The following is a 26851-nucleotide window of genomic DNA, read 5'->3' on the forward strand; positions in this document are numbered from 1 at the left end:
TGATGTCGGCAGGGGAGCGTCCAGACTAGCACGCTGAGCGGACAAACAGCTGATCAGCTGTTTGTCGGCTCAGCGCAGCAGCCATGTAAATGTAAATGAAGCCGCGATCATTTAAATCACGGCCTCATTTGCCTTTGCCAAAACAACAAATCTACATGGCTTCATCAATGGAGCCATGTAGTTTAGACATATCCTAAGTGAAGATAGCTGTCAGTTGAATTCCTGTCTTAAGTTCTTTATATCTCCTAACATGGGTACAACCCGAACCAAAGATATGAACAAAAATATCATAGGGGTAGCCGTGTTAGCCTGTAACTTAAAAAAGAGAGTGGTCCTGTAGCATCTTACAAACTAACAAAAATACATATATAGTATCATGAGCCTTTGTGCTTAACATAGGCACGAAAGCTCATGACACTATATATGTATTTTTGTTATTCTCTAAGGTGCTATAGGGCCACTAATTTTTTTTCATGGCTATGAACTTATCCAAACACAATGGAGCTAATATCCAAATCAGCACTTACCCAAAACTTAGAATGTTCAGATAAGAAGAAAGATATGAAATTGGAATTTTCAAGATATGAAGCTGTGTCTTTAATATGGGCCTGGTGATAGTATTTAGAAATTAACTAGACTGTATCCAAGTCATGCACTGCGGTTCAGTCCTTTCTGTACTTGTCATATCTGACACGAAAGAGGATAGTAGAAGTCAGCTTTTTGGAGGGTGGGGGTCAACAAAAATCAGAAATATTTTTGACCAAAAAAAAAAAAGATTTCAGAGAGACGGGAGAGATTACCATTTAATTGGAAAGGTATTTTCCGTAGATATTGTCTTTCTTTTTTTAGAGATAACCTATGTCCTTGAGTTCCTGCAAAACCCTTGGGGGCAAAACCGTAGGTTAGTAATGGTTGAGGGGGAGAGGCAAACCTTGTTTTTGTGTGAATAATTCAGGGGAAAAAAACCTTCTTCAGAAGACATTCCTCCCCTCAAATACTTTTCTGTGGAGAAGGGCAATCTGGGTCACTTTTTGTAAGAGGGGTGCCAAGATAAAATGTTAATCCTTACCAAAAAAATTTCACAAGTAAAAATCTAAACATTATGACTGGTGTCATTTTAAAGCTTGTCCAACTAATTATTTTCATATTGATGCCTAAAGCTTTGTAAAAGCACAGAATGCTTTGAAGCTATGCTAGAAAAATATACACCGGTGGCTACGTCTACATTGACCGCTTCTTGTGCAAGAACTCTTTTGCGGAAGAGTTCTTGTGAAAAAACTCTTCCACAAGAGAGCATCTACACTGCCATGTGCTTTTGCGCAAGAGATGTGCTTTTGCACAAGAGCATCCATGGCAGTGTAGACGCTCTCTTCCTCAAGAAAGCTCTGATGGCCATTTTAACCATAGGGGCTTCTTGTGCAAGAAATTCATGTTGCCTGTCTACACTGCCCTCTTCTGGAAGAGCTCTTGCGCAAGAGGGCTTATTCCTCGTGGGGAGCAGAGCCGGATTACGGGGTGGACTAGCTGGGCAGCTGCCTGGGGCACCAACCTATGGGGGGCACCTGATGGCAGTTGTAAGGGGCATGCAGTGCCCCTTATAGCTGTCATCAGGTGCCGCACGCCCGGTTCCCGGATTGCGGGCTGCAGCAGCTCCCAGCGGCCACCCTGCAGCAGCCACCCAAGGCAGGGGCTGCATTAACCCCCGCAGTGTCAGCCAGCAGCGCCCTTTCCCCCACTACTGTGGGGCCCTGCATAGCCAGGCGCAGCCCGCCCAGGGCTGCCTTGGGTTGTGCGCCAGTGGTGGTGGCCAAGTCAGGCAATGCAGCACACACACATCCTGATGCCGCTGGCTCTGTGCGCTGCCTCTTACAGCTCTAAGGTGCACAGCATGCCAGGGGGGCAGGGTCACGCAGGTGCCATGCACCCAGGGTGGAGCCACGCATGTGTTGCGCGCCCGCTGCCCGGGGCACCAGAATTGCTCGAGCCGGCACTGGTGGGGAGAGGAATAACTTTTCCAGAAGAAGCTCTGTTTTACAATGCTATACTGTAAATTTACTTCTGGAAGAATGCTCATGCAGTGTAGACAGCCGGCAATTTTTTGCGGAAGAACAGCTGTTCTTCCGCAAGTAGCTGCCAGTGTAGATGTAGCCGACTCAGTTCATCTTAAACAGCTTAAAGTTATATCAAAGGGGAGATTACATGGGAGGGCTTAACTTGATAAACTATGCAAATTGAGCTACCTCAATTGCGTATCTTATTTTGAAATTGAAATTGGGAATCTCTACACAGCACTTATTTTGAAATAGGGCACTCTTCCTTCGACTTCCCTTACAACTTGTATAATGAGGGTTACAGGAGTTGGAGTAAGAAGTCCTCCAGCTTGACAGTATTTAGACATTATTTTGAAATAACTGCCTGCTGTGTAGTCGCGGACTAAGTTATTTTAAAATACCGCTAGTTATTTCAAAATAATGTTGCTTTGTAGGCCTATTGTTAGGCTGTAGGATACCAAGAAAACTTGATTATGTCAGTATTTGGATTAAAAAAATTAAAATATCAAATCTCCATTATAAATTTTGTATTTGTTTTACTGAGGGCAGAATTTGGCTCTAAAATGCAGATTATTTTTTAAAAATTATAATTTAATCACTATGTGTCCTTTAATATTATTTTGCATGTGTATGTTGAGTTTTGCTTATAATTTGCTTTTAAGCCCCCTCTGTATTGAAAAATTACTTGGATTATTAACAATTCTAAGGGTTTTTCAAAAAGTTATGTCTTTCAAAACCATTTTGTTCTACACCAATTACTTTTGATTGCTGCGTATAAGTTGCTTTTGCATTTATGCCCTTTTCTTCATGATGAAACATTTATCTAATGGATTACAGCTGCCATAATGTTTCATATAGCCAGCAGGATATGTTGCCACCACTCACTCCATCATGATGCTGTTGAACACATGAAGTGTATTTAATGACAAAGAAAAAAAAGAAAAAGTCCTCTGGGGAAAAATTCATTAGTTTTGATGCCTGCAAAACAGGAGTAAAAATTTCTTCTCAGATGTATAGGGTCTCAGTGTGAATTTAATATCTGAGATATCCTCTACATACAGATTATATCCTGCCATTTTGGGGGATGGTGTTCACTTCATGTAATGATTCTTGGCTTACGTCACCTCTGGCATTAGCAAGAAGCTTTTGTAGCATCCACCAATCTGAGAGGAGCTTTTTGGATCTGCCAAGGTTCAGCCACTCCCATCCACCCAGAAGCCAGAGTGGAGATGAGGAAGTAGAACAGAGTTGCAGAGGCCACAGCTAATTATGGTATAGTGTCTTGGATTCATACCACAATGTCTGCATTGTAACACTGGACCAGGGGGCAAGTGCTTGATGTGACTGTTTTATGCACAGGCCCTGGATGTTTTTCGCCTTCCTCTGTAGCATGGGGTACAGATCACAGCTAGAGGATTCTCTGCATCTTGGGGTCTTCAAAGTATTTGAAGGCTTCAATATCTGAGATATAGGTGAGAGGATTATTCTAGGAGGGGTTGGTGAGATTTTGTGGCCTGCACTGTGCAGGGGGTCAGACTAGATGATCATAATGGTCCCTTCTGACCTTAAAGTCTATGAGGATACTGCTCTCTGCTTATTTGGTGACTCTCCAAAGCTGACTTCCATTGATCTAAGTGTTCCTTACCTTCAACTGGTGTGATGTCAAGTAAGAACAAGCAGAAGGGAGGCAGATGTCTGTGGGAGAAGTTATAAACCATAGTTCCATGTGGGATGAACTGGCAGGGTTGTATTTTTTTAAATAAAAAATTGGCTACAAAAATGATTTGTTACAGGCCACAGAATCATTGTCAACAAGGTTCCCATCATAAAATGCAATGGACTGCATGGGAAAATGGAAAACCGCTTCAGAACGAGGATTTTTTTGAGCCAGATGGATGACATCTGAGACCTCAGATTAAAGTGCCAAAGGAGAAAAGGGTGATAATTACAGCATAAGCCCTCATGCAAACTCCAGAAAACAAATGAAATTGTAGGCCATAAATGTCAGTGGCAAAGTGCACCCAGCAGTGACTCCAAAAGGACACATCATTCTTCCTATTCAAACAGTGGGATGCTAATCAGATTTGGCTGGAGTGCTTTTTCCCCTCCATCAGCAGGAAACCAGTTGAGGCTTTTGAGGTCCAATACAGTGCTGACAATTGATCGTAAAAGCAATGTTGTACCTCGTCTTTCTGGCAGATTTAAGAAAAATCCCATTTAGAAATTTTAGGTGGTTGATTATTCTGGTTTTACTGCAGTCACTACATTCTCCTTGAGGAAATATCCTTGTGAGTTTAGCAATCAAGCATGTTAGAAAGAGGTGTTCTGGCTAGTGGCTGCTGCATTTCTGCTTGCGTGCATTTCACTCAAATCCTGATCTCCTGACAGACAAGTTCTTTTGCAGGTATAAAATCAGCTTCCAGGAGGTGAGAACTGTTTTATCTTTTGATCTGGTCAGAGTTCTTGGATGGATACTCCTCTGGGGTGAAACCCTGTCTCCACTGAAAATGCCCTTTCACTTCAGTGGAGCCAGAATTTAGAAAATGTAGAAACTCATTATAAGTTATCCCTCCCCTTCTGATTCTTGCACAGTTACTCTTCTGGCTGTGCAAATACAGTTCTGTATCCACTTGCAACATGCTTTGCTTACTTCCCTGGATATGCAGTATACCTATGCAAGACAGTGACACTTATCTAAGGGGAGGTACTAACATTTTCTTTCCGTAAACTGTGTTCCAAGGTAAACTTTATTAATGTTTTAGTGAATGAGGATTTTGTTCTTCAGCCAAGTACTAACAAAGTAAGATTATAAAATTAATGGAAAGACCTTCATTGATGCCTTTTGAGCTAGAACAGGTCAGAAAACTCAGTCTCTATGGTGTTCCCAGCAGTCTCAACACAAATTAAAGCCAAGAGATTTCAAAGGGGCCTTATGACCATATTTTCAGAGGTCTTTAGACATCAAAACATGCAGAATGGCAACGAATGGGAAATTCAAAAGCACCTCAGCAAGTTGGGTTTCTAGAGCCCCATTGAAACGATGAGGTAATAAACCATAGAAGAGGCAGCACATGAGGTTTCTAGACATTTCAAATAGGCCTGGCCAACTAGCAGATGGACTTGAGGTTTTGTCATGGGGATATTTGTGGTGATTTACAAATGAGTTGCTATGGGAAGTTATACAACTATCCCTACAAAATATTAGAGAGAAGTTATGAGTAATACTGAGAGGAAATATGACAGAACTCTTGCCATTTACCCTAGAACAGGGGTGGGTAACCTTTTTTGGACCAGCGGCCACCGACCTACAGAAAAATTGATGGAGGGCAGAAACCCTGCCCCTTCCCCCCACACACACCAAACCCCACATTTCCCTCACACACCAGAGCCTAGGGAGGCCTCAGCTAACAGATTTTGTGGGCCCCCTTCAGGCTCTGGGGTGGGGCCCAAAAATTAGGGATTCAGTGTGTGGGAGGGGGCTGCTGGGAAGAGGGCTTGGAATGGGAGGTCTGCGCAGGAACAGTAGGGGAAAAGTCTTCAGGCAGCAAGGGGAGAGGGTGTGGTAGTGCATGGAGCCACTTCCCCCTCCTGCCAGGCAGAGCCTATGGGTTGGATCCAGCCCCAGGCTTGCTTGACTCAGGCCTGAGAGGCTCAGGGCTCCCCATTGTGGAAGAGGGGGTGCTCTGAGCCTTGGGGGCCAGATCCAGGAAAGCTGGGTTCTCCACCTCTGCCCTAGAGTTTGCAGTTCCCATTTTAGCCCATGTGAAGCAAGACTGTGTACTATCTATTTAACTGAATCTGCACTGTAGTCACAAACAAAAAGGAAAAAGCTGTGCATGTTCCCACTCCTTCTCAATTTTAAGCTTTTCATTTGTATTTTCTTTAAGAACATCCCTCGCTTGAAATGTTCTAGTAGGAATAAATTATTTCATCATTTCCTTCTATCTCTCTCTCTCTCTTTTTTTTTTTTTTTAATAAAGCTGCTCTAAAGACACTCTGAGTTAACACAGGAAGAGAATTTTATCCCAGGCTTCCAGGGCTTGCTGCAAGGTGATACTGGTTACACTCAGGAGCCATATGTGCATTTTGATTGTTGATCCCTCTAGCTTTATTGGGAGTATACAAGCTTTGTTTATAGGTTTAAATAGCTGGGCAATGTGGCTGTCTTTATGTGCAGTTCGTGATCCTAAAATATGAGGACAGGGAACAAATCTAGTACATAGGAAAGTACAGAGTCAACTGCATGGTCTGTTGTATTAGAAGCAGTGGTGGATAACCTGTTGTGGGTAAAGAGGAGGCAGGGGGATCTTGTTCAGTACTCAAAGGACTGGTTGGTAAGAGCAGGAGGTGTACTGACGCGAAAAGTTTAGGAGATCATTTTTATTTGTTTGCTTTTAACTTAATCCTCTGCATTTTCACTTGTCTTGCTATGGGAAAGATCATGCCAGGAAGAAGCTCCATTATGCAAAATGTTGACAAACAGAAGGCATTCGTTGAAGAATTACACACTGTGACACAGTTATTGTTAGCACTTTGTGGAAGGGACTTTTTATTGTGTATTTCCACCGTGGCTAGCCCAATGAGCTCCTGGTCTTCAGTGGGAGCTTCTAGGCGCTATGACGCTGCAAATAAAAATCATACTTAATACTGATTGATAAGCTAGCAGGGCTGATAAGTGAGCAGAGACATCATTGAAGAGAGGAAGTAAGGAGCATCATCTCCCTATTCCTCAGATTACTGGGCCTGTCTCTTCTCCGAGAATCCTCATTTCTTTGGTTGTCACCCTAGGAGGATTTGACTATTAATGAACGGTGCCTCTGTACAGTCTAAAGCTGCTGCTGCTTCTACCACTGTATGCTTCTTCCTACCACCTCTGTAGAACGGCAGGTGCCTCATATCCATCTCTCACATACTTAACCCTTCAGGGTACATCTACACAGCAGGGCTAAAGCCGAAATAAGCTATGCAATTTAAGTTACATCAATTGCGTAGCTTAAGTCGAAATAGCTTAATTGGCTTTTGGTGCTGTCTACCCATCAGGAAGTAGAAGAAAGAACATTCTTCCTTTTGTTTCCCTTGCTCCTCGTGAAATGAAGGTTACCAGGAGTTGGAATAAGTCCTCCAGCTTGCCATTATTTCAAAATAACAGCTTGTAGTGTAGGCACTTTGGTATTTCAGACTATCAGTTATTCCAAGATAACACTTCTGTGTAGAAATAGTCTCAGTGATTGGGGAAAAGGAATGAAAGATGTGAAAGGATTTTCAAGTCATTAGAGGGGCTAGAGGAACCAGGGAAAGTTCCCAGGGGATAGGGAGCTATTGAAAAATGAGCATTTGGTGAGTAGCCCCAAGAGGGTCTCTGAGGAAACTTTTAGGAGATGGAAAGAAAAGCATCCCCAGTTACCCTATAGAGAGATGACTGTAGGGAGCAGGAGAAGAAAATCCTGGATGGAGGAGACAGTCTGGTTGGAAAAGGGGGACAGAAAATGGAAAGACTCAAGACAGAGAAAGGAAGATGAGGGTTTTGTTGTTTGCAGGAAAGAAAGATTCTGAGTTGAGTGTGCAGGGAAAAGGAGAGATCTCAGTCAAGAAGGGCAAGATGTGAAGGGTATGTAAGAAGAGAAAGGATCAGAGGATTGGGGAAGGGAGGTGGGGAGAGACCACTCCAGATGTCGGGGAAATGACCCGTGTGAGTAGTAAATGCTTTGCCCTGATCCTTGTGCTGATAGAAACCTGTTATTCATTATTAGTGAATCCACTAGTTTCCATTGCCCAACATAAATATTCAGAAGAGACAAACCTTTGTGAGTTCCTGTTGCAAGTGTTGGCAACTCAAAAATCAAAAAAACAAAATACAAAACCGAATGAACAATTCCAGTCAAAAACTTTGCTGCTGACCTGGGTTAATGGTGATACTTTCTCCACCAGAGGGCAGCACAATCTACCAATTCTGCAGACACTTATGAATTAGCTATGTTTACCTATGTAATGAAGCTATAGACAACCATCCTACATAAAAAGAATTATCTGAATTTGAAAAGGACACTATCCTATCACTTTTGAAAACAGTAAATAATTAAAACAAAGCCAATACATTTCTTTTTAGGCCAATTTTTCTATCTTTTTGGGAGAGCAAAGAATTGAATAAAAATTATAGATTACAACTTTATTGAACTACCCTCTAGAGTTGGATAGAGAATTAAAATATCCTTGTTACAGAATTTTAGAGGATGGTTTCAAAATCCTTATGGAACGTAAGAGAAGAAAACCTTTCTATGAGTTTTGAGAGTAATTCCAATAGAACCCTTTCAGTATATCAATCCCTGTTGGAATATCCCAAAAGAAATGCTATAATCGTTTTAAATTATTCTGGGGGATGTGTCCACTCCTGACTGAATATGTCAGTGCAAATATGTGCAACACATGCAGTTCTGTGCTGAAGATCACTTTAGAAATATTTAGGAATGGTGATCTATCACATGCAGTGAAGGGAATCACATGCAGTAAAGGGAAGAGAAAAACCCACTAAGGAAATATTTAGATGTCAGTTTTTATAGAGTTACAGGGAAATCTGTATATAGCAAAAGTTTATTAGGCTGCCTTTTGTCTTAAGAGACCATCTCAAGTGTACTCCACATTTTTATTTGAAGACCACTTCTGTTAGCTTGCTGATGTTTGTTGGTCCCTGGAGCAGACTCTCCAGATGGGCTTCCATATATTAAAAAGAAGAAGGAGCATAAAAATGTATTTTAAATATTGTGAAAAATACCATCAATTTCCTTTTATTAAGATAGCTTGTACACATGGCCCACTGCAATAGAGAAACACTGGGATGGAGTGTTTTTCTGTTGATGGTTTGTATTTCAGATTGAGACTGCATCTTGTTTGAAAAAAAAAAAAAAGGACTTCTTATACATGTAGCTTTCTTCCTTATTTCTGAAATGTGATCTTGGCTATGGACATCAATTCCGTGAAGAGTTTTGAAGTTTGAAAATAAAGCATTAAAAACTAAATTCTATTCTTTTTGAACAGACTAAAATCCCAGTCACATTTTATCTGTTCAGATCATTTCACATTAACTGCTTCTGGTTTAGTTGGTTGAATAATGGTTACTATGAAAGATTTGTAACTTTGCCTCCTTTCGCTATAATTCTGTCCCTGCAGTCATCCTCCATTAACCCTAATTACTCCTCTTCCCACACTTACTACTACAGTTTTATTCACTTTTTTTTGCAAATATTTAACTATTGTAACAAGGAAAAAATAAAAGCAAGATGCAAAATGGCTGGGCTAAAGGAATAAGGACGCAGTGTGATGTACATAGAAGTCAGGAACTGGCAACATTCAAGTGGCCTTTTTAAAAAACCAAACCAAACCTTGGAACTTGCACTAATCCCAAACATTTTTCACTAAAGGCACCTTTTTGATCTATGGGCTATTGCTGATAGAGTTCACATTTCCATCTCAAACTTCCAAGGGACTACAGTTATTACAAAGAAAATCATAATTTACTACTTTATCAAAAACTGGGAAAAATATGGGTCCTGCGTATAAATCTACAAGTTGCAGAGTAAAAAAAGAAACATCTATGAGCAATTGAAAAGAACCGTAAGAATAAAAACATGTGTATTAACTGTAGTCGTTACGTATTCCACTCATGCTTTAGTGAGTATCTCTCTTACCTGCACTGCTCATTCATAAGGGGCAGGTTGAAAACTGACTTCCATGGGAAGTTAGGGCTTAGGGTGTCAGGCTCTATTTCCACAAAGTGCCTCTAAAGCATCAGAGCATCCTGGACTGATGATTTAAAATATCTCAACAGTTGGCGATGGCTTGGATTATGAGCTCCTCCAGCACAAAGGTCTATTCTGTGATATTCTTATTTTGTTATTGTTCATCTGGTTTCCCTTGTGATTTCTGACTCGGTGAAGCAGGGATCACGCTTGAGTGGGAGGGTATCATGTGTCAAACATTACAACGTTGCATAGTTAATACTGCATTACACAAGCTCCCAGTGCACAGCCTGAGAAAGTCCTAGCTTTCTGGCATGACTCCCAAGGTTATCTCTGCCATCTCTACTTCCCCTCCGTTACCAGGACCAGCATTTAACCCCTGAACTGTGTGGGCTCCATTTGACACAGCAGGGAACAAATGACCCAAAGTCTTCTCGGCTCTGCTGTGATTATTACTGAAAATCCCTTTCATAGCTCTGGGAATCTATATAAGCCTAGAATAAGACATATGCCCTGTCTTGATGTTATAGTACTTCTAAAGGAGCAGGAAACATTAGAGAGCACGTGTCTCAGTGGTATGTAGATTCTCTTAGCCTCGATTGCCACAGCAGTAACCCAGAGACCTATTTTCCCCTAGATGTGTATGCCTACCTCAGCAAAAGCAAAACATAGTCAGCAAGAATTCCCTTCAAAGGTGAATTTTATAACCAGAAATTATAATAACTAAAAATGGTGCAAGAATAACTTTCCCCAGCCAACCCTTGCTGCCTTCTGACAGACAGTCTCCTTCCTCTGTGTCCCCAGCAGCCAATTTATAATTCTCCTCCTGAGGAAGGAGGGAATGGAGGACTAGACTGAATTAAACCCTTTTTTTGGCCAGACACTCGATGCTGCTCTTGAATGTTGCTGGAGTACCTGTGTTGTAGCTTGGACATCAAGACATCTTACTGCTACGAACGATGTCACACCTGACTTCCTTTCCAACAATCAGTGTATTCTCTGCCCTTCTCTAGATTTCCTGCCCTGTGTTCCCTTCTGTGTGGTTTGGATTGTGGGGAGGGCAAGAAGGTAAATGCATGTTGTTCTAGAGAAGAAGGAAGAGAGGTGTGCAATTATATTTTAAAGGTAAGAAAAATGAAAGCCATGAGCACATATAACCATCCTGGAAGGCCACCAAAGCTGCTTTCTTACAGCTTGTGCTCCTTTCTCTGTGAGGATTATTGTTGCAAATTCCTTTCATGATTTAACTGTCCGAATCAGCAGCATTTCACATCTATGTTTTTTTGCTATGAACTTTTAGCTTGTCACAACCCTACACAGGTGTGCATTTGTAACAAGATGGATTGCTTCAGAGAACAAAAAATGGGTACAGCCAAATCAGAGTTTGACCACTCCAGCATTGGGATGATCTGTAACAGGTACATTAAGAAACTTCAAGCAAGTCTGGTGCCACTGAGCAGAATTTTAAAGCACAGATAACACTCAGTTCAACAAATTTGTGTCCTGTGGTGTTAAACATATTGTAGCTTGGATGCCCTCAATGCAGGGAAAATACTATTGGGATCTTTGTCTCATTTTCAGTGCAAAAGCTTAGCTACTTTAAAAGTCCCTTTAATTCTCTTACTCCCAACATGCTTCACCTCTTCCTTCCCTCCCTCTCTCCTCCCTCCCCCACCCCACACACACTTTCATTCTCTCTTCAGTGGGAATAAGTCACAGGAAGTTTCTTAGTCTGCTGTAAAAACTCAAGAACATAAGAACGGCCGTACTGGGTCAGACCAAAGGTCCTTCTAGCCCAGTATCCTGTCTGCCGACAGTGGCCAGCACCAGGTGCCCCAGAGAGGGTGGACTGAAGACAATGATCAAGCGATTTGTCTCCTGCCATCTCTCTCCAGCCTCTGACAAACAGAGGCCAGGGACACCATTTTATCCCCTGGCTAATAGCCTTTTATGACCTAACCTCCATGAAATTATCTAGCTTCTCTTTAAACTCTGTTATCTAACTCATTGTCTCTTGCCTAGCCCTGGAAATTTCCCTGCCTCAGGAATTCCCTAGCACAGAAAGAAGAGACCCCATCTATATTGTTCTGCTTTCTGGAGGGTTTGGGTAAAAAGAGAATCAAGAAAAACCTAACTGGCATCCCATGCCCCATTTCATCTACCATCATGGGTGGAGTCTTGTGGATAGAGAGGACAGCACAAAACCTTGATCATGACTGTCTGAGGCCTGTGTTTGAATGATCCTCTCCAATGCATGCCCTAATTGATCAGTTGGGTCATCTCTGGCTAATGGCAAACTCTTCTATAGACCAGCTGATGACAACCAACCCCTGCATCCTCTTCCCCAGCTTTCTTTAAATATCGGTCTCAAATCTTTGCACTGTAGAGTGCAATCCCACTCCAACATAGTCTTTGCCTGCTGTGCTCATTTCTGGCAGGTAGTCTGTTTTTCCTAGGCCACTGGGGCCAGTTGTGCTTTAATTCTTTATAGTTGGTGCCCAGCATCCCATATGCTGCTATCAGGAGGAATCACTAAATAATGGAATAGATAGCAATGGCAGAGAGTGAATTTCTGAGGTTTTTCTTGATCCTGTTTTACTTTTAAAGCATTGCCAATACTCTCCGCAGTGTACACAACTCAAATAATCTTGTCCTAGAGAAGGTTTTACCTTAAAGAGCTTACCAGCTGGAACATGGACAAGACTTGAGTCCCTCAGAGCCCCCATGGCAGGTGTTCTTTTTGCCATTCGAATAGAGGGGAGGAGAAGGCAGTTGACTAATTGGGTCTGGTATTTGTGGTTCATGCAATAATTCATAATTTGTCAGGTCAAATTGTATAGCTCAGCTTTGCAGCTCTAGTGTGATTTTAAACACATCCAAGCTGTCATTCTTTATGTTCTGAACTGGAAATGGCGGGGGGGAGAGAAACATTTTATTTAAAGAGATTCTTTTCCCAGGTCAGTAACTATCTATATTTCCAGTGTACAAAAGGCAGCTGTTGATTCTGTCAGCGATACCACAGCTGTTGACAGTTTATCAATGGCTTGTCCATTGAATTAACTGGGAAGTTGTTAGCATGGGTCACAGATGTTTCCAGGAGCTGGGAGCATGCTACAAGTGGGCATTTTCTTCTGGTTTTCTCAAGAGAGAATCATAGAATACTAGGACTGGAAGGGACCTCGAGAGGTCATTGAATCCAGTCCCCTGCCCTCATGGCAGGACCAAATACTATCTAGACCATCCCTGATAGACATTTATCTAACCTACTCTTAAATATCTCCAGAGATGGGGATTCTACAACCTCCCTGGGCAATTTATTCCAGTGTTTGACCACCCTGACAGTTAGGAACTTTTTCCTAATGTCCAACCTAAACCTCCCTTGCTGCAGTTTAAGCCCATTGCTTCTTGTTCTATCCTCAGAGGCCAAGATAGAACAAGTTTTCTCCCTCCTCCTTATGACACCCTTTTAAATATCTGAAAACTGCTATCATGTCCCCCCTCAATCTTCTCTTTTCTAAACTAAACAAACCCAATTCCTTCAGCCTTCCCTCACAGGTCATGTTCTCTAGACCTTTAATCTTTCTCGTTGCTCTTCTCTGGACCCTCTCCAATTTTTCCACGTCTTTCTTGAAATGCGGTGCCCAGAACTGGACACAATACTCCAATTGAGGCCTAACCAGTGCAGAGTAGAGCGGAAGAATGACTTCTCGTGTCTTGCTCACAACACACCTGTTAATACATCCCAGAATCATGTTTGCTTTCTTTGCAACAGCATCACACTGCTGACTCATATTTAACTTGTGATCCACTATAACCCCTAGATCCCTTTTTGACGTACTCCTTCCAGACCATCGCTTCCCATTCTATATGTGTGAAACTGATTGTTCCTTCCTAAGTGGAGAACTTTGCATTTGTCTTTATTAAACTTCATCCTATTTATCTCAGACCATTTCTCCAATTTGTCCAGGTCATTTTGAATTATGACCCTATCCTCCGGATTAGACACAATCTCTCCCAGCTTGGTATCATCTGCAAACTTAATAAGCGTACTTTCTATACCAATATCTAAATCATTGATGAAGATATTGAACATAGCCGATCCCAAAACAGACTCCTGCGGAACCCCACTTGTTATGCCTTTCCAGCAGGATTGTGAACCATTAATAAAGTATAAGAAGATAATTAAAGGCGTATAAGAAGACAATTAAAGATGGAACTGCAGTCATTCTGAGGGTAAATGGTTATGCCAGAGAAAGACTTCACGAGAAGGAAGGTCAGGTGAAAAATTAATTCTGGCATAAGCCTGGAGATGGTGTTGGAAGATTCACATTCTCCCTCACCCCTCCAAGGTCCCGTCTTGGTAAATTAGGCTTCAGGAATGACTCTCCAGTTTCTGGCTTTTGGAACAAAGAAAAGGGTTGAGCTAAAGGGGAAGTGGGGGGAGTGATAGAGAATAAGTGAGAGGACAAAGAGTCATTCCAGAAGGAAGATTTCAGTCTTTGAAGTATTTAATAGAAGATATTTTGATGGAGTCAGGAGTTGACAGTTAATGCAGGCGCTACAGCTACATGGATCAGACAGAGACAGAGTGATATAGAGGCATGTGACAGTCACAGGGCTGACAACCAACACAGAGGTAAGAGGGAGATGGCATAGTGGATTAGATGAAACCCGGGATGATAAAATATGGATTTATTACGATTTATATTATGGCAGGAAAATATTGTATGAAGTTGTGAGACCAGTCCATTACATTATTAATCTTTTAATTAATGTTAATGTGTACTTTTAATTATTGCAAAAGTCCATAAAGCAATGGATGGGAGCTCTGAGTAGACGTGGAAAGAACAAATACATTATTTCATTCCATCTCATGGCCCTGCATTGTCATAAAATGGGTTTCATTCTCATTTCTAATGCAGCCTGGGATTGATAGCAAAAATTGTTGTTATATCAGTACCTTTCACCAATGTGAAATGAGCTCTGGTCTTAATTTCTCCTGAACTTATCTGAATCACAAACCCCTAATTAGATGGCACTAATTTAGCATTTTCAGGGTACGTCTATTCTGCGCGCTATTTTGGGATATCAGAAGTATCCCAAAATAGCAACGCCGCATCTTTAAATGTGTCTGCTATTTCCCTATTCCGGCGTCCCTGTAACCCCCATTCCGTGAAGGTTAAAGGATTTGTGGGAATAGTACCTTATTTTGAAATTTGTCGTTGTCCACATAGCACCAAATTTCAAAATAAGCTCTTTTCACCTAGACTCAGAATAAGCTATGCAATTTGCATAGGACAAATTGCATAACTTATTGTGACAGAAGGTTGCTGTCTAGACACAGCCTCGGTGGAAAGGGCAAAGATGGAATGAGTCACTACATTTTTCCCTTTCTCATTTACAGGTAACTCTCACTGAGAAGCGTTGATACATCTTGGTAAGGCAGTGTGGTAAAGCTTGTGTTGCTATTGCCTATGCTTTGTCTAGTCCATAAACTTCCTTCCCACAAGAGAATTTCTTGATTTGGCTTCAGCTATATCCTGACAAAATAATGTGCATGAGACCACATAGATTTCTTCACTCATGTCCATCTAAAATGTCAGTAGAACTCAGGGGACAAAAATGGAGGCTGCCAGGAGTGGAAACCAGAGTTTTTCTTATCTGCAGTTGCAAATAATCATGCTTTGTATTGTTTTCCTTAGGACACACTTTTTTGCCGTCTTGCTTAACAGTTCTCAATTTAAGTCCTTTCTTAAGGAAGGAATATGAATGAATCATTAAAGGGCAAAAGTTGCCCTGCTGTAAATTACCACGTAGCCAATACTGAGATCCTTCTTTGATGGACCAACAAGCTGTGATTTGAAGTCATGTTGGTTTCTCCGAGTTGAAAAGCCCTCCAAGCACTTATATGATTTTGCATCTCTGAAGTCAATGGGAGTTTTACTTTTTATTTCAGTGTGTGCATGGATTGAACCTTGAAGTTGGATGATATGTTTTCTGCTTCCTGATTGGGTGACTGGATATTTTTAACTGATGGTCACATCAGCATCAGCACAATTAATTAATGAATTAACTAACAAACATATAGGGAATACTCCTGTTTGCATGCACACACATTTTGGATTCTGTGTAAATATAGCTTAATTCAAACAACAACCCTTCCTCAAACATTCATGCAAACAAAAACACATTCATAAGAATGTCCATTACAGAAAAGCAGGTGAAACCAAATGACCATTTGGAAATTGAACACATGCCTGGAAAAATACTTTTTTCACATCGAGCCAATATAGCAAAACACCTAAGGGATCTATCTGACTTTGAAGTTGAGCACATGCTTACATGCTTTGCTTAACTGAGGTCCTGATAATGAGGCTATGATTTCACAACCCATTGCACAGAATGAAATAGAATGAAATTTGAATACCTAAGATTTCAATAACTTTTCCTACTCATGAGAAAACCTATACAATTCAAAAAGCATTAAAATAAATCTAAAAAGCAATGAATTTGTTCCCCCTAAATCTTTGGAATAAATGAACATTATAATTCTAAATGTGATACTGAGGAAAATGACTTGGAAAGAACAAAACCACAAATGTTTGAGTCATATAGTTAGCCCAGCATTGTACAGCTGTCAGTAACTTCTGAATGCAGAGGAACATCCAAAATAGCAACAGTTTTAATATCTGAAGTAGTAGATACTTTCTTTATTGCATGAGGGATCTGAGAGGGGTTAACTTCTCTTCTTTGGGGCATCAATTCTGCCATCTCCAATCTTACATAGTAGCACCATAGTAGCATTGGTAATCCCATTGCTTTCAGCAGGGCTAGTCATGCGACTTAAGTAATAAGGTGAGAGAGGTAGCAGGACCTTTTACAGGTTTTGATTTGCATCAGCTGTGCTGTGTGGATTTTGCTATTATTGGCAAACTGGAAAATGTGCCCAGCACAAAGACTTTTAACTATTTGTTGTATTTTTGATGCCTTAGGCCAGTAGGGGTTCATAGAGTAAATGTAAGTTTTCCAACGCAGTCTGTACTTCCATCTGAAAATTTGTAGGGGTACACAAATGAAAAAAATGTGAAAACCACCACCCTAGTCAACCATTTGTAACTGGGAAAAGTGGGTTGTGTCTGCACTTGTGCCAGGCTTTCGTGATTTTACCATGAGTCTTACAATATTTCACGTTTTTCATAAAGCCACAACTCCAGGAGTTAAGTAAATACACAGCAATCTCAACTGTTATTTAAATAGAAAAGAAAATTTCTATTTTTCAGGGTTGTGGAGAATTGCCTGAAAGTGTCACTATTCCAGGCTGAAAAACCAAAAGGCAAAGAACAGGAGCCCCAAATCTATTTTTTTTAAAAACCTCTTGTGATTGTTGAGTCTGTTGCATTACTTTTGGGGCTTTGGCTCATGATTTTGAACACTTGAAGACATAGCGGTAGACTAGCTAGCATGGGCTAGCCGAGCCTGACCTAAACTCACCTACTGTTCCTCTACTACTACTACTTTTACTCCACATAAATGTGTGACACATTTTCTTCTCCTTTTTAAAAATTTACCAGGTTGATTATAAGAATCTGAAGAAGGGACTATTGTCTCTCAACCTTTATGGCCTAGTACATAATCTAGCTGTCTTTTTTTCTCAGATGTTTGTCCTGGTTGAGGCTAACTGCACACTAGAGTATGTCAGTTGCTTCCGGGGATTCTTTCCTGTAGTTGACTTTGTTCAGAAAAAGTATATATATATTTTTAAAGATACGATACCTGCACTCTGCAATGCAGTAATTGCTCCCATTCTATAAATTACAAAGCAAGTGTGTCATACGTGCATAATATGTACACATACGGAAGGATTATGGCTTTTCCTGTACAGCCATGCAGGAAACACTAACTAGGTGTAAGTCACCGCCTACTAGGCTTGCATTGACAGCACACTCTTCAGGGTCCCTGCACAGGACAGCCCAGAACTGGCAGAGTGGAGCAGGGAATGGGTGGAGCCAAGACTTCTCACTTACCTCCAACTTGTCAACTCAGCACAGCTGAGTCAATGCAGAAATGAGAACAGTCAGCATCTGTGATGATGGCACGGCCCTAAGTGGAGCAACAGAGGAACCAGGGAATGTATGGTGGCTCTGAATTACAAGTCCCCTCTCTGGGATGGTCCTTAGCTTGGGTAACACAGCACTGTAGCACCCCTGACACTGGGGGAATTTATACTAACTGAGAATCTGTCTCAAAGCCTCAGTCCAGTCCAGAATATGCAAGGGCGAGATTTGTATTAGATGCAGCCACGCTACCTCATTTTGAGCTGTACCTTAGTCCCACTGATATATCACTGTGAGTGAAAGTGCCAGAAGCTAGCCCTCAGACAACAAACAGCTGAGCAGCACATTGGAACCTTCTTGTGGGAATGATTAGTCGCCCATAAAATAATTGGTTTTCTCTCCATTTAAATGCATGGAATAAGCTAGTTTTTGTGTAAGAAGTTACAGTAAAATTGCATTAGAATGCTCCCTCTCCCAGGAGAAGAAAGAAAGATCTTTGTTTCTGTCTGTAGATTCTGTTTGGTATATTTCCTTCTCTGAATTCAGAGGATTTGCATAAGAGGCAGATTTGATTCTTTGTGTTTTGTAATAACTGCTTGTTTGGTTTGCCTTATAGATCTCTTTTGCAAGATCAAATAGCATTCATGAAAAGACAGCAACATCATTGTTTTCTCTCTTGTTCTTATGCACTTATGTTGTTCCTCAGTCCTGTTTTCTCATGGTGAATAGGTTGAAAGGAGTTTCTTGGTACTAAAATTATGGGGCCAAATTCTGTTTTTATTATGCTGTTGCAGTCCCACTAAAGTCTTGGGAGCAGGAGTGTAGCTGAGAACAGAATTTAGCCCTCTAGATTTGAGAGGAGTGTGGATCTAGACAAAAAAATTTGGGTGGGCAGGTGGACATATTTGATTTAGAAATGCTGTTGCGTATAGGTGACAGAGAGGAAAACGTTTCTAATTTGTCTCTGCAACATGTGGGTGCCTGAGGCCTGCAGGATGACATTTGTCAATCAACAGGAAGAGATTTTGAAGTTTTTAAAAGTAAAAATAATTTGAAAAAGCTCCTGTTAGATCTCCCTCTCACAATGTAGCTTTAGAGGTTGGGCTTTCCTCTGAATCATGTCACCATGAATCAGAGAGCAGACATCTGCTCCCCTAAGGAGAAGAACTTCTAGTCCTGTAATCTAAATGAATGGTAGATGAAATCATCAAATCCTGAGCATCCTGGTACAATTTACACCAAAATGAAAACAGACATTAAAAAAAATTACCCTGCACAACTATGGAACAAGTGGAGCATGATACAGATTCTTTGGAGCAGGGACTACGGGTGTCTGCTTTTCAGCACTCCATGCTTTTACAACAATTGTTGTGTCTAGCTCTACCTTTATTTAAAGGTTTTCAATTCCAATAGATATTTCTTTGTTCGTTTTTTTTTGTTGTTGTTTTTTGGGGGGGTTTTTTCTTCTCCTTTGGCCCAGAAAATTCTCCTGGCAGAATCTGAGTTTTATTTTTGATCATGTCTATGGACAATGTTGATGTTTATTTTAAGCATTTTTTCTAAATTGTATTAATTTTCACAGTATCTGAAATTACGAGGGGATCAGGTACTTATTTAACGACATGTTGAAATTTAAGTAACTTGTGTTAAGTTAAAAAGCTTTTTCTCAATAGCGCATGTCAACACACAAAGTAAATACCCTTTAATCTAGCTCTAATAAGTTCAAAAGCGGAATTCTTCTTTGCCTATTTGTAAATTTCTATTATCATCAGTGGAAACAAATTCATCTTCTTGTGTTTGCAGTGAAAACTACTTTGACTGACATTTAACAATACAAATCTGATTCTTCCAAGCAGGCCCATGGACAGGATAGAGAGAGGGAAAAGGAGCCGCCACCCTAAGGCAAGGTGATTTTAAAGGCTCCCAAATTCCTGGTTACTGCTGCTGCTACGGTAGTAATGGCAGTGGCCAGAGACCCAGGTTCTTTAAATTGCCACCAGAGCCCTGAGTGGCACTGAAGTGCTGGCTGGGGGAGGCTACCCTTAGTTCCACCCCTTTATGGACCCAAAGCCACTCCTACCACCCACCTTGCCCAGGGCCCCGCAAAGTATGCTGGCAGCTCTGCTTCTAAGCCAAAATACAATTACACGGGATGTAAAACTGTGGCACACTAAAGTGCCCAGTGCCTGGATTCTCCATTCCCTTGCCCCTTGTGAAGCTATCTGTTCCCATGCAAAGTGAGCGTCAAACACTGCCAACTTGGAATGGTTTGTTTACATTCGTGTTGCACTGGTGTATGATGACAAGAAATGCAGAGCAGTGAAGAACGAAGCTCTCTGAGCACAGCGGGAGTCTGCATTCGTTCTGTATATGGAACTCCAGCTGAAATTCACCACCATGTCCTTCTGCCAATCTCCTCACCAACTCCTCACCATTTGCCTACTCCACTGCTGCCAAGCCACTGTTGAAAGAACAGGAGGGTGGGAGGGTTAGCGTTTGCCTTGTTGCTATGCTCGTAGTGTCTCAGAAGCTAGTGGGCAACTTTTAATTTTTAACTTTTAGTTTAACTTGGCAGGAGGTTCCAAATTCCCGTCTTTCCCAATATGTTTTTCTTTTTCGTGTTGATTTTATTATATTCAAGATAAACAAAGGAAGCACTAACTACAGAGAGCTAAAGAGAACTAAAAGTTTACACAGACAACCAAAATAACAAGAAAACTATTATATAGTACTAAAAACTGCATTACACAAATATTTAGTTTTATGTTTCTTCTGACAAATTCATAATTAACATAGTAAATTAAAAAACATGAATCATAAATTTGTCCTCACATCCAAATAATCTTCATGGTGAATTTAAATATTGAATACTAGTGAGACACAGTACTAGCTTGGAACATATGAAATGACAGATTAATGCCATTGCTTATTCCAGTTTTGGGCAGCTCAGTAAACAATGCATAAGAACAGTTGACTGATATATGTGATGTGATATAAATGTGAATCTGGATTTGCTTTATTCAAAACTGATTTTAGGACTGACCTGGCCAGGAAATGTATTTCAGCCCTGACAGCAGTTTATCTAACCTGTTCTATATACCCTCCCATGGCAGAGATTCCACAATTTCTATTGAAAGTCTATTTGGGTATGTACACACAGCAAAGTTATTTCCAAATAACTTTACCAGAGTCTACACAGCCAAACCGCTATTTTAAAATTAAATCAAAGTAGCGGAGGGTTTATTTCGAAATTGGTGAACCTCATTCCACAAGGAATAGTGCCAATTTTGAAATTGCTATTTTGAAATAAGCACTTTGTAGATGCTTATTTCAAAATAGCGGGCCTCCAGCCCTTCTCAGGGTGCCCTGGTGGCTACTCTGGGCACAACCAAGAAAACTCCTCTCCCTCCCCCCTTCTCTGGAGCCCTTAAAGGGGTAGACTCTGGCCACAGTGCCTGTGCCAACTCGAAGCCTGCCAGCCCAGAGCCAGCAGTCACTGCACCTAACCCAGTGGCCCCAGCATGAGCCAAGCTGCCAGTGCCAGCCAACCCTCCACCACTCCCCAGGAGCAGTCTGCCAGCTCCCAGGAGCCCGCCTGGGGCCAGAAAAAGCAGGCGCCTGCCTGGTCCAGTGCAGAGATCAGGGACCTAATTCAGGTTTGGGGGGATGCCTCCAATGTCTATTATCTCCACACTAAACAGAGGAATGCAACCATCTAGAGGAAGATGGCTGCCAGCCTGGCCACCTAAGGCCACATGCGAACCCAGGAGCAGGTTCACATGAAAATAAAGGAGCTGCGGCAGGTGTATGCCAGGGCCACAGGGGGCAGCTCCTAACCAGGGAAGACCCAGGCCTCTGCCGCTATTTTGATGCCATGGACCACATCCCGGGGGGCAGGATGGTCTGTGCCCCCCAGTTGGTAATCGACCCAGGGACAGAGCTTGCTGCTTTCTGCTGCTCCAGCCCCTGCTGCCTACCCAGCTACTGCTCCTCCTCCCACTCCCGCTTCTTCCTCCCCATCCTCCCACACCCCCAGGGACGCCAAGGCCCCTGCACCCGCGGTGCTGGGAGACAGTTGGGCCGGCAAGACCCCCAACCCTGAGCTTCTCCTCCTCCTTGCCTCCCCCTAACAGCTCCCTCCTCCCAGGTTTCTCCCTCCCCTCTCCCACCCTCCCTCCTCCCCTCTCCCACCTTCTTTCCCCAGTCTCACCTCAGTTTCATTTCCCCCTCCCCACCCCAGTTTTGTTCAATAAAGAGGCTTTGTTGTAATGAACATATGTGTCTTTTATTGTACAGCAGGAAGGGGGGTTAGAGAGGGGTAAGTGGAAGGATGTGAGAAAGGAATGAGGCACAAGCCCACAGTGGGGCACACCAGGGAGACTGTTACTGCCTGCAGAACGTGCTGCCAGGCTCACAGCAACACATCCAGGAGAAGCAATAGAGTGCCCAGGGCGGCTCCAGCTTCATGCTTCCGAGTGCTGTGGTGTCCTGAGTGAGGACAACCAGAGCACGCAGAGAAAAAAATGCTTTGCTGTCCCTCAGCGAGGTAGGCAAGCAAGCAGGGAAACCTTAGAACCCGCTGTCTGGGGGGGTCCCTTTAAGCACAGATCTCAGATAGCCTCAGGCAGCAGCCACACAAGGTAACTCCTGACCTGATGCCTTGCCAGAACCGGTTCCAGCTGGCCATAAATGCGATTCAGTATCCTATCAGTGTGGATGCTTTTTTTTGAAATAGCAAAACACTATTTCGAAACGCATTTTGTGTCTAGACGCATTATTTCGAAATAAGCTATTCTGAAATAACTCTGTAGTGTAGACATGCCCTTCCAGAGTTTAACCCTCTGTGTAGTCAGAAAGCTTTTCCTAAAATCCAACCTAAATCTCCCCTGCTGCAGGTTAGACCCATTAGGGCTTGTGCCTATCCTACCAGATCAGGGGCTAAGCGTAGGGTCCGTGATTCTTTATCTCAGCCTGCACTAATAATGATTCTCTCAAAAGTCACATGATGAGGTCTATTTTGCAGAGTCCCAACCTCTCACCCCACAAGTTCCATTCTGCCCAACAGGATTTGCCACATTTTGTAATAACTTCTACTGTGTCTGGGTCTCCTTCATGAAGTGCTGAAAAAACCCACTGTTGCTCCATCTGCCATCCCAGCATCATTTCTTGCTCACTTGGCTAGAATGCGCTCACTGTTTTCTCCCTCTCTTTCTGGTAGTCTACCAGATACCACATCAGCTCCATCTTTTCCAGGTTCAGTCTGCCTTTTCACAGGCTGCTTCTCAAACCTTCCTGCTTCTTGCTGTTCTATAGATCCTAGATAAATCCACACTCATGAATGGGCTTATCCCCTTTCTCTCCAAGTTTTAGAAACCAAATAGATGAAGATTCTCTTAGTCTTTTCCCCTCCTATTCCTCCACCCTTTTTTATTTAATCAGGAAAACTAAATATTAAAAACTGTATCATGCAATGTTGAAATACTCAAATATTACTTAATTTGTTTTCTGTCTTTCCATATTAAAGGGAAACTACCAAGTTGAAATCTCATCCACTTGGGGGAAAAGATAAAAATATTTTTTAAGAAACAACCATCGTTTAAATTTTTTTTCTGATATTTGCATGATTGAAGAATTATGTGATGGTGCCATATTCATATATATGTAGAACTGCCAATTTCCAACATGCAAAAATCTTGAATTAGCTCCTCACAAATCATAAAATTGACTTACCACTACAAAATTTTTAAGAATAAAAGATTTCATTGATTTATTTGCCTTCTGGGTTTTTTGTTTGTTTGTTTGTTTGAGTCCTTATGGTTCATGTTTTCCAGCTTTTCTTTGCAATCATAAGGTCTAGAAACTAATTTTTTTAAATGAAAGCCAAAATTTTCTCAAAATCATATGTTTCCAGGACTGCGGATTAAGAAAAGTATCACATTTTGTTAGATTTGTCGCCATCCTGAGGTGGCAGAGTGTGTCTAGCTGTGCATGGCTGATCAAAAGATAGATCCCAGTCCAAAAGCATCTTGGCTGATTTTAGGTTCTTTTTCTATTCCATGCTGAGGGGTCTGACTAAACTGCATTATTCCAGAAGGAGCTGCAGGAGAAACTGTGCTTCAGTCACACACACAGTCTCCTAGAGCTCTGAGGTGCCCAGGGGAGCATATAAGCTACTACATCACTGAAAAGTTTGCTATGGATTCCTTTCCATCTTCTGGCACAGGCGGAGAGAAAGGATAGGGCAGGATGAACACAGGAATTGTGATTGTGTCTTAACTCTGTGCATGATGGGGCTCATTTGTGCCTTTCCCTCCAGCTCACCAACAAACAAGCCAGCTGCTGCCTTTCCTTTATCAAATACAATCCTAGGGTGAGGAATTTCCAGTAGAGATAAAGATGTACAAAACACTGATAAGACCACATCTGGAACAGTAAGTACAGTTCTGATCAACCATCTTCAAGAAAGATGAATTCAAACAGGAACAGGTGCAGAGAAGGGCTATTGAGATGATTAAGGGAATGCAAGTGTCTAGGAGAGGCAACTAAAAGAGCTTGGCATGTTTAGTTTAACAAAAGGAAGGCTGAAAGGGGATGTAATTGCTCTCTATAAATACATAAGCAGGGTAAACACTAGGGAGGGAAAAGCTATGCTGGCACAAGAGCAAATCGGTTTGAACTAGCAATGAATACACGTAGGCTGGAAATTTAGAAGTGTCCAAGCATCAGAGGACTGAGGTTCTAGAACAGCCTCTGAACAGGAGTAGCGGGGACAAGCAACCTAACTCATTTTAAGATGCAGCTTGACAAATAAATGAACATGATTGTAGGATGGCGTTGCCTGCTATAGCAGGGGACTCAACGACCAGGAAGCCATTCCAGTTTTCTGTTCCAATGTCACTGGGACTCTGTCTCTTTCCTCGATGGTCCCATACTAAGCACACTGATGTGTCCCAGTGAATAGTGTATCTGTCTTTTATCTTGGGGCTTTCCATTCACTCTTCATAGCACTCATTTCCTCATATCTGAGTGTATGATTAATATATCATGGGTAACATTTCAAAAGCACCTGAGCAATTTAGAAGCCTGAGTTCCATTGAAAATCTTTGGAACTGAGTATGCTAAATGAGTCAGGTGCTTTTGAAACTAGCACTTTTTAAAATATTACCTACTCTATGTGAGAGCAGTCCTAGTTAATGAATGCAACAGGAACCATTGAAACTAAGGAACAACTACGTGCCTTTAATCCTTTCCTCTTCTATGGAATATTGTAATATATTCCACAGGTTTCCTTGAATATACAGAATTTGTGCTTGCTAACGTATAATGTCCCCTAACGAGGTGCATAATGAAAGATAATACTATGTTAAGGGGACAGTTTATCACGAGCTGTCAAGGAAAGATTCAGGTAATAACTTACAGAACTAAAACGTCACTTGGCAGAGCTTGTTTGATTTATGTCATGCTTGTTTGCATGAGTTATCTGGAGTGGCCCCTGGACTGGGAAAGCAATCAGAGAGGCCTAGGGGTAGGGTGGTGAGACTAGAGATTGTAACAGCTTCCTAGAGGGGGCTGCAGCTGCTGGATGGAAGTGCCATGCAATCAGAGCAAAGCCAGAGGGGTTGTCTGATTGTGCCGTTGCTGCTTTCAGAATCAGACTTTTCCTAAAGACGATTGGAAAGTTACCGGAACTCTGCTCCAACCCCAGTTCCCTCTCAACTTTGCTTACAAAAATCTGGAGATTCTTTTCCTACAGAAAGACTGTAAGATTTTTAATTAGTGAGTTTCTTTCTGCTAGATTTTTTCTTCCTTTTAACGAAGTTGTTTTTTTCTGTGCTTGTTTGGTGAATGAGGAAACAGCGTGCATAGATGGGAGCTGTGCAGAAAGGTAAAGTTCAGCAATGCATCTATTCCTATTTTGAAAACATTTTTCCTGTTTAGTGCGATTGCATTGTAGGTAGCCATTGCACAGGGCTTTACTTGTGGCTGGGCTTGTTATAGGTAAAGTTGTGATCTCAGTCTTTTGAGAGTGATCTGTAGAACAATGCACTGTGGAATCTAATAGTTTTCATGCCTTCTCTGTCAACTCAAGATGTTCGGCTGATTTATTCATGCAGTTGAAGAATGTTTTTAAGAAGGGAAATCTTTTGTGGTCATGGGATTCAGCTTTCACATGTGCAATAAGAGGGTCATTCCTTTTCCTAAAGGATTAAGATACCCCCCTCCCTGCCTTTCACCTCCCCCTTCTCCGTGTAGTCATTAATCCATTGACATAAGCAGCAAGTATGTGTATGCGTATGTGTGGGTTTTATATTCTAAATACCAAAGGTTAAGTCAGGGTTAAATCTTTTTTTTCCTGGCATTTCATCTGTTTTTACATGTTTGAGTCTACTTAAATCACAGAAGGTGAGGGGAAATACAAAAAATACATATTCTGGAAGAATTGAATTGTAATCAGGACTAACAGTGCTCCCTCCTTCTTTAAAGCAGTGGTTCTTAACCCGGGCACATGCTCTCCTGGGGATGTGCAGAGTTCTTCTAGGAGTACATGAACTTATTTAGGTATTTGCCTAGTTTTACAGCAAGCTACATAAACAGCCCTAGCAAAGCCAGTACAAACTGAAATTTCATACAATGACTTGCTTATACTGCTTTATATACTATACACTGAAATGTAAGTATAATATTTATATTCCAGTTGAATGATTTTATAATCATAGGGTAAAAATGAAGAAGTTAGCTGTGATGCTTTCGTATTTTTATGTCTAATTTTGTAAGCAAGGAGGTTTTAAATAAGGTGAAATGGGGAGTACACAAGACAAATCAGACACCAAAAGGGGTACAGCAGTCTGAGATCCACTGCTTTAATGTGTTTCTTAGGAGCCAAAGCTTTACTCTTTTCAAGGCATGTAGATCACTGGGAAAAGGGAGTACACAATGGATTTCAATGACGTTAGGAGCCATGGTGTTATGGTGTATGGCATAAGATTCCCTTTTACATAATGAAGCACCTACT

General features: G+C 41.6%; 1 protein-coding gene across 8 annotated transcripts in view; it reads left to right on the top strand.

Annotated features, from left to right (window-relative positions):
- TNS3 (tensin 3) overlaps positions 1-26851 on the top strand; it is a 427787-nt gene that overhangs the window by 83197 nt on the left and 317739 nt on the right. Inside the window, exon 1 of one of the 8 annotated variants that reach the window (XM_014580197.3) lies at positions 25407-25598. The exons of 6 other annotated variants lie outside the window; for them this stretch is intronic. The gene's annotated coding sequence lies outside the window, so the exon portion shown is untranslated. Of the gene's footprint in view, positions 1-25406; positions 25724-26851 lie in introns of those variants that run through there. One more of the 8 variants, XM_006136343.4, reaches the window with a different exon arrangement.

This window comes from Pelodiscus sinensis, chromosome 2 (genome assembly GCF_049634645.1).
Source record: "Pelodiscus sinensis isolate JC-2024 chromosome 2, ASM4963464v1, whole genome shotgun sequence".
Taxonomy (NCBI): domain Eukaryota; kingdom Metazoa; phylum Chordata; order Testudines; family Trionychidae; genus Pelodiscus; species Pelodiscus sinensis.